This window comes from Salvia miltiorrhiza, chromosome 4 (genome assembly GCF_028751815.1).
Source record: "Salvia miltiorrhiza cultivar Shanhuang (shh) chromosome 4, IMPLAD_Smil_shh, whole genome shotgun sequence".
NCBI classification, from domain to species: Eukaryota; Viridiplantae; Streptophyta; class Magnoliopsida; order Lamiales; family Lamiaceae; genus Salvia; species Salvia miltiorrhiza.
The window spans coordinates 3356349-3366506 of NC_080390.1; the positions used below are offsets into that span (position 1 = coordinate 3356349).

The 10158-nt window shown below is 36.5% G+C and overlaps 1 long non-coding RNA gene across 1 annotated transcript; it reads right to left on the reverse strand.

Annotated features, from left to right (window-relative positions):
* Nucleotides 1-1703: 1703 nt before the first annotated feature.
* On the reverse strand, nucleotides 1704-5416 carry LOC131022274 (uncharacterized). Its single transcript, XR_009101206.1, has 2 exons — nucleotides 4505-5416; nucleotides 1704-1980 (listed from the first exon to the last, which is right to left on the reverse strand). It is a non-coding gene; the product is annotated as an uncharacterized LOC131022274 (long non-coding RNA).
* Between the last annotated feature and the right edge of the window lie 4742 nt (nucleotides 5417-10158).

The following is a 10158-nucleotide window of genomic DNA, read 5'->3' on the forward strand; positions in this document are numbered from 1 at the left end:
GTTATCATCTGTTTTAGCAAACTCAACTGAAGCCCATAAGTGCATGCATCAGTTAAGTTCCAGTAACTTAACTGATAACTCCTTACTGAAAAGCTTTCAGTATCAGTCGTCAACCCTGTTTGGTCAAAACTGTTTTCAGTCAACAGGTGTCTTTGTTTGCGTGTAAAGTTTCGTTTTGATCTCTATCTGAGATCCCTCTGATTGAGGAAACAGAAAAATAGCCCATAAGCGTATTCCCCCCATACACCTATTCGAGACCCCCAGGACCTAACAAATGATAATACTAGTATATATATATATATAAAAGAGATCTCATTGGAACACCTCTTAACTTATTATACCCAACGATTGCACCGCAACTCCAACTCACCGATTTCTCCAAATTTACGAAAAGCTTCACCCTACCACCTAAACTATGAAAATTTAAAGTCGTATAATATAGGTCGCATGCTTAATTTATTTTCATGATATAGTTATGGGCTTAATTAATCTCATTGAAAAGATAGCATGCAAATTGGCAACTTGGTTTTTTCTTTACTTCTTATGTAACGAAAATGTTTCATGGTTGCCAGCAAAAAAAAAAAAAGGAATGTTTTTTCCAATTAGCACTCTTGACACTCAAACTTTTTTTTTTATTACTCAAACTTTTTTTTTTTATTTTTGTTTGAGGGAACTCAGACACTCAAACCAGTGTGTGCGATTTTTTTTTTTTTTTTTCCAATTATTCTCAGTCAGCTCCTTCCGTTAATGTCGTTGAAAACACATTAACAGACTTATTTCCTTACACTTGGAATTTACACACAAAGACACAATTTTTATGTATGCATATAAATTAAGATTATTTGCACTGAAAAGTACAATCTGAGGCAACTTTTAAATTTCAATTACATAAATAAATAAAGAAATTTAAAGATCATTCAAATCATAGAGGACTCAAATTCAAGACCCCGAATTTTGGATATTAACTACCTATCACTAAATAATTCAACTAGCGGTAGTGAGTAAGAATAAAATTAGCTTGTTTGATCTTTTAGGAATAAATCTTATTATTTTTTTTGAGGAATTCACTAGTCAACGTTCACACGTCTATATTCTAAACCATAAAGTTAGGTATGAAGTAAAACAAAAAATTAACACAAAGTTAGTTTTATAGGTATCTCCTCACTCCATAAGGTATACTAAAATAAATGGGATGAGATCCAGTGTTCCACAATTTTATGTGTGCCATTGTGTCCCATTCTTATATCTATTATTTTAATTTTTTTTTATAAAAATAAAATTTATTATGATACTATGAATTATATTTAATTTTTATTTTAAAAAATTAAATTTTTAAAAAGTATATACCATGACTTTGAATTTATCAACCTATTATTAACTAATAAAAGTGAAATTATATGATAAAAAATAATTATATATCCTAGATTGATGGAATAAACCCTAGTTAATAATCACAAAATTAAACTAAAGCATATAAAGTTGAAATTGAAGAAAAAATATATAAGAAAATAAATAAAATTGAAAGTGTGATACAAAGTGGGACATAAAGTGTGGTACACTGAATCTCATTCCAGGAATGAGTAGCACTGTCACAGCCCGCCCTAACTATGGATAGTTAGGCCGAGTGATCCACGACTAGGGATGGGGTTAAAGACGAAGGGGAAGAAAAGGGGCGTCATTTATAGCCGTAAAACTTACTCATCTTAATAAAACTCGTCATTTTTATTCATTAATACTCAATTGAAAACAGTCTATGAAAGACAGCATAAAACTTAATTAATATCATTAATCAAGTTATACATCGTATGAAACCATTCTCTTAAGACTCAAAGTATGACATAACATACTATAACATCAACAACATCTTGCAGCGGAAAGTAGCTAGACATATGTATGAAGACATATTCTAGACAGGTTAACTATTTATTAACAACCCTGGAGACTCCGCTCATTGCAGCACCATCATCACATCAGCTCAACCTGCACATTTAGAAAACATATGCAGGGCTGAGTACAAAAGCACTCAGTGGGCACGTATGCCTAGGTATAAAAATACATGCTTCAAAACTGTAAATTGTCATGCCATCATAAACAGTACAGCAAGGGAGTTTTTCGCTAAAAAGGCCCAAGCTTACTAAGTTCATTTGTGATTCTTAAAGTTCGTCTGATCAGACTAAGTTCTTTTGTAATCTATCATATCTGAAACTGTGTGCCGGAGAGGTGGCCACCTCTCACGGTCACTTGACCGGCCAACCCGCTAGATGACTCACGGTCACTGGTGTACACTAGCCCTGGCAGGATAGCTATCAACTGCTCAGGACCCGAATTCGATTGCATCATTGGCAAAGCCAAAGCAGATAGATATCATACTAAAATTTAAACATTTTATGGCAAGACAACAGTTGTAATATTTTCCAGTTCAAAGATTTGTAACGAAATAACTTGTTCAAAGGTAGCATTAAACTCGTTTGATAGATATATAAAACTGAAATTAACAGTTAAATCATCTCATGCATTCATTCGTATAAGAGGCCTACGACACGCAGGGGATCTCTATATACGTATAGTAAAAGTAATGCCCACCTCGTTGTGTCTCTGTATCAATGAGTAACGTCACTCTCTCCCTCAAGTCGTTACTTCCCAAAAGGACCTTCATCGTTATGAAGAATTGGTGAGAAGTTATAAAAGAAACCTCGATTAATAATCTAATTTCTTTTATGAAACATTAGTATCTCTAATGTTCATCTCTCTTGATTGTTAATCAATATAACAATTATTATCTCTCGTCATTACTCATTAATTATAACATCCTTATGTTATAATTAGCAGCGCTTCAATTAAAAGAAATATTTAACACATCGAAAAGTCCACTTTCTTAGCAGATCTATTCGCTCTCATCTCGTCTAATTAACCAATTAGAAAGTTAAACTTTCCATTAGGCATGTATTTGAGTCACGGGTCAACAAGAATCGACTATGCTCAAATTCTAATTTCACTAAAAATTTCGACATGACCTATTCATATATAATGTCAGCCACGAGATTTCAACGCGTGAATCTCACTACGTGAACTCGTCTCTCGACTCAAAACTTAACATCTTGACATCTTTTCAACGCAAACCAAACAATTCAAAATCATCAAAACTCTTTATCAGTAAACTATCATTTATACTCGACACCAATTGTTCGAGTGTCAGATACCAACATTTATGTGCGTTAATCATAACTCTCACAACTCACACCATTTAGTCATATCGTATCATCCATCAAAACAAATATAATCAAGTTATTTTCTAGAAAGTTTTGCTGTTTTTGTGTCATCTTTAAAAATTCATAACAACCAACTCAATCATCATAAACTCTCATACCAATTGATCTCAAAAACTCCATGAAGTGTAGTTCACTCTAAAAATGGTAGTTAACCAAAAAGGTTAAAGGTTTTTGGAGATATTGCTCTTTTAGTGCAGGCTGTCAAAGATTGACAGTTTCTGCCAATTTTGTTTAGGCCATTAGAAACCAAGGCAAACCTTAATAAAATTCCATCAAATTTAATCAGCCAAAACTAAAGGTATCCTTGAAGATTTGGTTAAAATTTCACAAGAGAAAACGTTCATATGATCTGCCAAATAAACAATGAAACTCATACACTTTTACTGTTGGAAAAATATGACAGCAGAACAGGGCATTTTTGAAATAATAAACTGCTCTGTTTCAGAGGTCATAAAAATCGAAATCTTATGTTTTTAGAAAAGTATTGAAGTCTAGTTTCGTTTAAAAAAAACGGTGATGCAAAATCCTTCATGGATTAATAGATATAAACGTTTTTGTGAAGTCTACCAACAGTTGACAGATTCTGTCAAGGATTTTTTCAAAATATCTTTAAAATACCAAACATCATCCAAAAGACATGAAATTTTGCAGCGACGAAATACACATATCATAGATAAACATACTAAAATTTCAGAGCCATCAAGCAATGAAAACTCATCGAAACATAAGCTTGAAACTGCTGTAAAATTTTGACAGAATTCCAGTTTTAATTTCGTTCAACAATTATCATCCATAAATTGTAAATCAATTAGCATGCTCATGTGACATCGTAGAACACATATACGCAATAATATTCATTATGCAACGTCTCAAACTTCACGAATTTAAATAATCATACTCCAAAAATTTATACAATTTTCGTGCTTGGAAAAATACGAATTTAATATATATCGATTCTAGCATACCCCTAAGCACAAATATCAAGTCAAAACGATCAAACAAAAATCGAAAGACAAGCTAATATGTGAAAAACGGGGCTGCCCTCATGGGTTTCATAGCTACGGTTCGTTCCGTTCTTACTCCCTTCATTAAACATGCTCAACATCTACCCAAGAACAACATACTAAAATTTCACGACGATCCGACGTCGTTCCAAAATAAAGTCGAGAATCGACGTTTTTCGACGTCGACGAAAATCGAAAAGAAAACCATCAAAACGTAGGTAGAGATCTTACCTACTTAGATACGTGATCGAAAAGATGATCGGCGCTCGTCTCGGTGCTCAAATCGGAGGTCAAAAGCTCCAACTCCTCAACAATGGTGTTATGCGTGAGTTTAGTGTGTGTTTTAGGTGTTGTGTGTGTGAGTTAAAAGTGTTTGGCTGAAACAAACGTGTAATATGTGTGAGTGAGTGAGTTTGGGCAGTTGGGGGGGGTGGTTAGGGGTAGGGTAGGTTAGATATTTAGGATATTAACCCGTTAGTCGTTAAATATCTCGTTTCGTCTCGTCTCGTTTTAACGACTAACTACCCATACTCTTCGTTACTCGCCCTCTCAACTCCTACTCACTTTTATTACACTCGTAATTCTATATAAATATAGAAAATACAAGCTCGTTCTCGAAATTCTGATAAACGAGATTTACACGTTTATCGAGAAATCCCGATTTACTATTCACTCGTCGTCCAAAAATAAAAACTTTCATTATTGGACTCGTATCGAAAAACTAAGAATATTTCTCGACGACGTGCACGTAAGATTTTGAAAGTCGACAAAAAGACGAAATAGCCGTACTTTACTATTCATCGTCAAAAAGTCAAAAATTTCAAAAACGTCTTAACGGACTCAGATTTCACTTCCGAGTTCACCGTTCTCATTCAAATAATTATCTCGAATTATTCAAATACTCAAACTCAATTACGGATATAAAATCCCACATCATCCAAACATCATCAAAAGAACATCTCAACATCTTTTAAAAAAAAACAAGAAAACTTCATATAACTCCTCATCTCTGTACAAGTAATCAAACAAAGGATACCCTAATTACTCAAACTCAAGCAACTAAACACGTCATCAAAAGCCCGGGTATTACATACCCTCCCCCTTAAAATAAATTTCGTCCCGAAATTTGTACCTCCTGTAAATGTTTCGAGTAGTTCTCTCACATCTTATCCTCAAGCTCTCTTTCCACTTCTTTCTAACTGTCATATCTCCATTGGACCTTATCCAATGCAATCGACTTATTACTCAATTGCCGAATTTTATGATTTAGCATCATTTGAGGTCTCTCTTCATAACTCAAGTCTGGTTCTAAGATCATTTCTTCTTAGTAAACCACATGGTTTGGGTCGAAAATATATATCCTCTCAATTGTGACACGTGAAACGCGTTATGCACATTTCCAAAGCTAGGTGGCAAAGCCAACCTATACGCTATTGGACCTATCTTTTGCAATGTCTCGTAAGGACTTATAACTCTGGGTCTAAGCTGTCTTTTAACTCCAAATCTATTCATCCCCTTTGAGGGTGAAACCTTCAAGAAAACTTTGTCTCCAATCTCGAAACTTTGTCTCACATCTTATAGGCAAACTCAATTAGTGGCAACACATTCTCCTGATGTACTCCTCTATCAAGGATAGTAGTTCTTATCATATCTTCTATCGTCTGCTATGCTAAAATTCATCCTTGTACCCAACTCTTTCTGTAACTCATCCAAAAACGTGATGTAATTTTTTTTTTTTATTGATCTCTTTCTGAGGTGATCTTACATCGGTACTCAAAGCAATCTTATAATCTCACGAACGTACAATTGTGCTAACTTATCTGGTCCATACGCGATTAGGATAGGTATGAAATGTGCAGATTTTGTTAGTCGATCTACAATCACCCAAATTGCTGTATTTTCTCTTTGACTTTTGGGTAAAGCTGTCACAAAATCCATCGTTATGTGATCCCATTTCTACTCGGGAATCTCCAACGGTTTTAACTTCCCATATGGTCGTTGGTGTAATGCTTTCACTTGCTGACAAGCTAAGCATCGCTCTACAAACGAAGCTATGTCTCATTTCATTCCGTCCCACAAAAATCTATTTTTTTTACAACCTGATACATCTTTGTGCCTCCTGGGTGGGCGGTGTAAGGCGTGTCATGAGTCTCACTCATGATCGTATTCTTAAGTTCATCATCGCGGGGAATGCATATTCTCCCCTCAAATAAGATAGCATTGTATGATGCTTTTTTGGTAACTCTTGAGATCTCCTGCTCTTATCCTTTCTCGTAACTTGTTCATTGTCTCATCTTTCCTTGTGCTTCAATCACCATTTTCCTCAAACTAGGCATCGTCGCAACAATACTCGCTATCGTCCCTGGTGGTTTTATCATCTCTATCTTCATCTTGTCAAAGTCCTTTATAAGCTCATCCTCTCTCGTGAGAAGACATCCTAACTTTGACGAGACCTTTCGGCTCAATGCATCGGCTACTACATTGGCCTTGCCAGGGTGATAATTAATGTCGCAGTTAACATCCTTTACTAATTCGAGCCATCACCTTTGCCTCGTGTTAATATCCTTATGCTCGAAAAAGTATTTCAAAGTTTTGTGGTTCGTGAAAATCTCACATCTAACTCCGTAGAGATGATGTCTCCAAATTTTCAGGGCATGCACAACGGCTGCAAGCTCTAAATCATGCGTTGGATAATTTATCTCGTGGGGTCTAAGTTGTCGTGATGCATAGACTATAACTCTTTCTTCTTGCATCAAAACACATCCTAGCCCACTCTCTAACGCATCTGCGTAGATGGTATACTCTTTATCCATTTCTAGGACTATCAGCACTGGTGCTGTAGTCAATTTCCTTTAAGCTCTTAAAAACTCTTTTCACACTCCTCTTTCCAATTGTATTTAGCTTATTTTCTAAGTAATTGTGTCATCGGTTTTGCTATCGTGGAAAATCCTTCAATAAACCTCTGATAGTATCCTGCTAAACCTAAAAAGTTGCGAATCTCGTTAGGCGTAGTTGGTGATCTTTACTCATGTACAACTTGTACCTTGACGGGGTCAACTTTAATTCCTTCGGATGATACAATATGTCCTAGAAAAGTTACTTCGTTCAACCAAAACTCGCACTTGGTGAATTTGGCAAAAAGCTTCTCAACTCTTAGCGTTTCCAACATCGTTCTCAAATGTTTTGGCGCTCCTTCTCATTCTTCGAATAGATGAGAATATCATCTATGAAAACTAGGATAAATTTATCCAGTTATTGATGGAACACTCGATTCATGTGATCCATGAAAACTACTGGTGCCTTCGTCAAACCGAATGGCATAACTATGAACTCATAGTGCTCATACCTCATTTTAAAAGCTGTCTTAGGTGTATCCTCCTGTCAAAGTTTCAACTGGTGGTAATCTGATCTCAAGTCAACTTTTAAGAAAAAGCTCGCTCCTCTTAATTGATCAAACAAGTCGTCTATCCTCGGTAAAGCATATTTGTTCTTGAGTGTCAATTTATTCAGTTCTCGATAATCTATGCACATTCTCAACGTGTCATCCTTCTTTTTAACAAAAAGGACTGGTGCTCCCCACGGGAAAGACACTAGGTCAAATAAAACCTAACTCGAGCAATTCTTGCAGCTGAATCTTCAGCTCTTGTAGCTCCTTAGGCGCCATTCTATAGGGTGCCTTCGACACTAGTGCTGATCCAGGTTCTAGGTCGATAGTGAAGTCCAACTGTCTTGTTGGTGGCAATCCTGGTAAGACCTCGGGAAATACATCTCTATATTCCCTTACCACTACTACATCCTCAAAGTTTTTACTTGATTCTCCTTCATCATTCAAGTAAACTAGGTAAGCTTGTGCTCCTTTCTTCTTTACCAATTTCGATGCCTGAAGTGCCGAAATGATTGAAATTCTCTTCTTTCTATCAATGTCGTGAAAACATGTATGTTCCTTCCCAGGTGGTTGGAAAGTTATCTGTCTCTTCTTACAATCAATCGGGGCAAAGTTCTCTTCTAACCAGTCCATCCTTAGAATAATGTCTACGTTCCACATAGGCATTAAGTGCAAGGTTCTTGTTTTCATCTTTAGTGATCATAACTCAAGCTCTAAGTTAGAAATCATGTGAGAAACTGTAGTAGCTCTTCCTACAGGAGTGATTACTCTCAACTCGGGACTAGCTTGTTTTGGTTCGAGTTTGAAGGTAACATGCTTCAACCAATTAAAGAATGCGAAGCTCCTGTATTAAACAGGATTCTAATTGGTGCATCCAATAACTTGCCCATACTACCTTAAAGTTCTGCCTTAAACCAGCACTTAAAACTCAGACATCTCTTCATCAGTATCCATCTTCTGATGAGCGAACGTGTTAGCTCACAGAATTCTCGATTATACTCTACAACCGATTTCTTTCCTTGCATCAAACTTCGATAATCAGCCTCTCGCTGCTTACTGTACTCCTCTGTACATACTTCTCAAGAGTAGTCTTCAATTGTTCTCAAGTGTAGTTTGCCAGTTGCTCGGGTGTTAAAGTCCTCTGACGTGCCTCTCACTGGTCTTATACATCAATAGAATCTACTAGGATAACTCAAAAGTTGTAAGGGTTCAACCCTAGAATGACATCAAAACAAATTGTTGCAAACAAAATTGTTCAAGAGACTCAAATGAATGACCCGAGGGTAGAATGAAGTAACTACCAGGTCGAACAAAAATGACCTAGAGTAAGAACCCATCTGGCTTTTCAACCGAAAGTTGAAACACATGGGTTTATAAACCCAAAACACGTCTACTGAGATTTGGATCATGCGGACTGGCCAGGTCCAACATAATCACTCCCCAGTCACACGGGATATACTATCCCGAACTTGGAAATTCTGTATCTTCTAAACCCTCAACATACTATACATAACAAAACTTAAGTTCACACCAGCAAGCTAAAAGCTTAAACTCAGGGTCCTATGTTCTAGACTCTTGTTTCGAAAGTTCAATATTTTTTTACTCTCCTCTCATGTTGCGGTGGTGGTGGCGGAGTATTATCCCGCCTATCCTTCACATCACACTCTTGACGACATCTTTGAGGCATTTTGTAATCACAAAAGAAAAACTCAACTCGACCAACGCTCTAAGCATCCTCAAAACTCAAGTTCAATTTACTAACTCAACTTTAAGGAAAAACCCTCACGGTCACCTTAACATTCATCTGTAAGGCAATAAGCACTCACGAAATGCTAACAAAAAGACCACTCTGGTCAACCTAATATATCCATCAGTAGAATGCCTCTTTTTAGAGGGCTTACATAAAGGGGTTATTTAAACCCTACAAAAACCATAGTATCTATCGTAATGTCCCTTCTAAACCGACACCATTAATAGTACTATGTCTCGGTCTGGACCTCCTACGGTAATTGCTACCAGTTAACTCATCTAGTTGCTACTTTAGCACACTAGGAACATCCATCTACTTAACATCAGTAGGGTACTATATTCGCATGCTTATCTATCATCATGTCAAAATCTCAAGTACCAGTATCTCCTAAGTAAGTTATATACATCGCAATGTAATTGCAACTAATCAAAAACGAGGGTGTACCACGCATACTCTCAAGATCATCCTTAGCTCTAGCCTACATCGACTTCTCTTCTCATCCTCATCAACTCTAGCCCTCCTCGGCTACTTCTCATCCTCATTATCGTTTATCATTTTATCATCTTTGGTAACTGATACTCAAGGATCGACTCGATATCTACTACACTCTTCTAGAGTCCCTGGTAGAAAACAAGCATCCGGTCAGTAGATCCGCATAGAAAATCTGGGTATCTGTAACAAATCTCATCTCCTGTGGGTCCAATGCTCAAGACAACATGTCACATCATATTGAGTGACTTTCTTCCTTGC